The sequence below is a fragment of the Oncorhynchus masou genome, unplaced genomic scaffold (genome assembly GCF_036934945.1).
Source record: "Oncorhynchus masou masou isolate Uvic2021 unplaced genomic scaffold, UVic_Omas_1.1 unplaced_scaffold_4253, whole genome shotgun sequence".
In the NCBI taxonomy this organism is placed as follows: domain Eukaryota; kingdom Metazoa; phylum Chordata; class Actinopteri; order Salmoniformes; family Salmonidae; genus Oncorhynchus; species Oncorhynchus masou.
The window spans coordinates 1-4,216 of NW_027010649.1; positions in this window are offsets into that span (position 1 = coordinate 1).

Here is a 4,216-nt window from a genome sequence, read left to right on the forward strand (position 1 = left end):
TCGAAGTACTATAGTTCAACCTATGGGCCTTTGGCCAAAAGTAGTGCACTATGTAGGGAATATGGTTCCATTTGGGACGGAGACCCATACTGCTCGTTCTCCTGGTTACTGTCGTTATGGTGTTTCATGGAAAGGGACTAGGAAAGGTGCTCCATTATCAGTCAATACACATGCACGTACAGTAAACTCACTCACTCACTCCAATCATTCAAACCTGGAATCCTAAACAAACTTTGTTGAACTGTGGTTTTAGTATTAACATTCCACAGTGGTAAACTGGAAAACATTGACCAGGCCTTGTGTTCTCTCGTTGCCTGGGAACCTGCTTCAGAGTGATGTGTTCCCTAGAGGCCGTCCCTGGTCTGTTACAGTACTGAACCTGCTTCAGAGTGATGTGTTCCCTAGAGGCCGTCCCTGGTCTGTTACAGTACTGAACCTGCTTCATAGTGATGTGTTCCCTAGAGGCTGTCCCTGGTCTGTTACAGTACTGAACCTGCTTCAGAGTGATGTGTTCCCTAGAGGCCGTCCCTGGTCTGTTACAGTACTGAACCTGCTTCATAGTGATGTGTTCCCTAGAGGCTGTCCCTGGTCTGTTACAGTACTGAACCTGCTTCAGAGTGATGTGTTCCCTAGAGGCTGTCCCTGGTCTGTTACAGTACTGAACCTGCTTCAGAGTGATGTGTTCCCTAGAGGCCGTCCCTGGTCTGTTACAGTACTGAACCTGCTTCAGAGTGATGTGTTCCCTAGAGGCCGTCCCTGGTCTGTTACAGTACTGAACCTGCTTCAGTGATGTGTTCCCTAGAGGCCGTCCCTGGTCTGTTACAGTACTGAACCTGCTTCAGAGTGATGTGTTCCCTCGAGGCCGTCCCTGGTCTGTTACAGTACTGAACCTGCTTCAGAGTGATGTGTTCCCTAGAGGCCGTCCCTGGTCTGTTACAGTACTGAACCTGCTTCAGAGTGATGTGTTCCCTAGAGGCCGTCCCTGGTCTGTTACAGTACTGAACCTGCTTCAGAGTGATGTGTTCCCTAGAGGCTGTCCCTGGTCTGTTAGTACTGAACCTGCTTCAGAGTGATGTGTTCCTAGAGGCTGTCCCTGGTCTGTTACAGTACTGAACCTGCTTCAGAGTGATGTGTTCCCTAGAGGCTGTCCCTGGTCTGTTGCAGTACTGAACCTGCTTCATAGTGATGTGTTCCCTGGTCTGTTACAGTACTGAACCTGCTTCAGAGTGATGTGTTCCCTGGTCTGTTACAGTACTGAACCTGCTTCAGAGTGATGTGTTCCCTAGAGGCCGTCCCTGGTCTGTTACAGTACTGAACCTGCTTCAGAGTGATGTGTTCCCTAGAGGCTGTCCCTGGTCTGTTACAGTACTGAACCTGCTTCAGAGTGATGTGTTCCCTGGTCTGTTACAGTACTGAACCTGCTTCAGAGTGATGTGTTCCCTGGTCTGTTACAGTACTGAACCTGCTTCAGAGTGATGTGTTCCCTCGAGGCCGTCCCTGGTCTGTTACAGTACTGAACCTGCTTCAGAGTGATGTGTTCCCTCGAGGCCGTCCCTGGTCTGTTACAGTACTGAACCTGCTTCAGAGTGATGTGTTCCCTAGAGGCCGTCCCTGGTCTGTTACAGTACTGAACCTGCTTCAGAGTGATGTGTTCCCTAGAGGCCGTCCCTGGTCTGTTACAGTACTGACCCTGCTTCAGAGTGATGTGTTCCCTAGAGGCCGTCCCTGGTCTGTTACAGTACTGATCCTTGTTTGGAGTTAAGTCTTCCCTGGCCTGTTACAGTGCTCCCATTCCTCATACCAGGAGGTAAGCAGACAAACTGGTCTGAGCATTGTGGATGGACAGCTGGAGGGTAACTGCATGTTTCAGAGATCTACTGTAAATGGCAAGATGTTTGTCTCCAGAGCTATAACACAGAGTTTTAAAATGTATTCATGTAATCTCTGGCTATGAGAGCGAGCCTCTCGTCCTGCAATAGACAGGTCTGCAGAGAAGAGAGGAAGCTTCCTTCACTTCCTGTGTAACCAACCCACGTGACCAACTCAGCTCAAGCACATGGCGGCGAGGGTGTTTGTGGGCGATATTCGTATTCACTTCAGCTTCCTGATAGTATGAACAAGGAGGCAGTAACATTAATACTCACAAGGCATACTTGTACACTGAGCATACAAAACATTAAGAACGTGACAGATTGACCAAGTGAATCCAAGCTATGATCCCTTATTGATGTCACTAGTTAAATCCACTTCAATCAGTGTAGATGAAGGGGAGGAAGGGTTAAACAAGGATGTTTTTAAAGCCCTGAGACAGTTGAGACATGGACTGTGTACCATTCAGAGGGTGAATGGCCAAGGTAGAAGATGTGTCTTTGAACAGGGTATGCTAGGAGGTGCCAGGTGATACCAGTTTGTGTCAAGAACTGCAACGCTGCTGGGGTTTTCACACTCAACAGTTTCCTGTGTGTATAAATAATGGTCCACCACTCAAAGGACACCCAGCCATCTTGACACAACTGTGGGAAGCATTAGAGTCAATATGGTCCAGCATCTCTGTGGAACACTTTCTACACCTTGTAGAGTCCAGGCCCCAACACATTGAGGGGAAAAGTATGTAAGGTGTTCTTAATGTTTGGTAGAGTCAGCATTAGTAAGGTGTTCTTAATGTTTGGTAGAGTCAGCATTAGTAAGGTGTTCTTAATGTTTGGTAGAGTCAGCATTAGTAAGGTGTTCTTAATGTTTGGTAGAGTCAGAATTAGTAAGGTGTTCTTAATGTTTGGTAGAGTCAGTATTAGTAAGGTGTTCTTAATGTTTGGTAGAGTCAGTATTAGTAAGGTGTTCTTAATGTTTGGTAGAGTCAGCATTAGTAAGGTGTTCTTAATGTTTGGTAGAGTCAGTTAGTAAGGTGTTCTTAATGTTTGGTAGAGTCAGCATTAGTAAGGTGTTCTTAATGTTTGGTAGAGTCAGAATTAGTAAGGTGTTCTTAATGTTTGGTAGAGTCAGTATTAGTAAGGTGTTCTTAATGTTTGGTAGAGTCAGCATTAGTAAGGTGTTCTTAATGTTTGGTAGAGTCAGTTAGTAAGGTGTTCTTAATGTTTGGTAGAGTCAGCATTAGTAAGGTGTTCTTAATGTTTGGTAGAGTCAGCATTAGTAAGGTGTTCTTAATGTTTGGTAGAGTCAGTATTAGTAAGGTGTTCTTAATGTTTGGTAGAGTCAGTATTAGTAAGGTGTTCTTAATGTTTGGTAGAGTCAGCATTAGTAAGGTGTTCTTAATGTTTGGTAGAGTCAGCATTAGTAAGGTGTTCTTAATGTTTGGTAGAGTCAGTTAGTAAGGTGTTCTTAATGTTTGGTAGAGTCAGTTAGTAAGGTGTTCTTAATGTTTGGTAGAGTCAGTTAGTAAGGTGTTCTTAATGTTTGGTAGAGTCAGCATTAGTAAGGTGTTCTTAATGTTTGGTAGAGTCAGCATTAGTAAGGTGTTCTTAATGTTTGGTAGAGTCAGCATTAGTAAGGTGTTCTTAATGTTTGGTAGAGTCAGCATTAGTAAGGTGTTCTTAATGTTTGGTAGAGTCAGCATTAGTAAGGTGTTCTTAATGTTTGGTAGAGTCATTGCAGCATACTTGTATAGTACAGACTTTTGTGCATTGTTGGATGGAGAAGTAGATGTAGAGGGTACAGTATCTGGAGATGTAGAGGGTATAGTATCTGGAGATGTAGAGGGTACAGTATCTGGAGATGAAGAGGGTACAGTATCTGGAGATGAAGAGGGTACAGTATCTGGAGATGAAGAGGGTACGGTATCTGGAGATGTAGAGGGTACGGTATCTGGAGATGTAGAGGGTACGGTATCTGGAGATGAAGAGGGTACGGTATCTGGAGATGAAGAGGGTACGGTATCTGGAGATGAAGAGGGTACGGTATCTGGAGATGTAGAGGGTACGGTATCTGGAGATGAAGAGGGTACGGTATCTGGAGATGAAGAGGGTACGGTATCTGGAGATGAAGAGGGTGTAGTATCTGTGTGTCAAGGAGTTGTTTGGACTGTGACTGTATCTGCAAACTGTATCAAATTGGCATCTGAGTCAAAGCATTAGCCTACACAATGCAAGGGGGGTCACGCGTGTGTGTGACAGAGCGAGCGTGAGCGTGTGTGTAAGGCTGCTGACTGAGTTGAAAGAGAGGAAGTATGACTGAAAGCTGAACACAGGAAGTGGCTCTGACT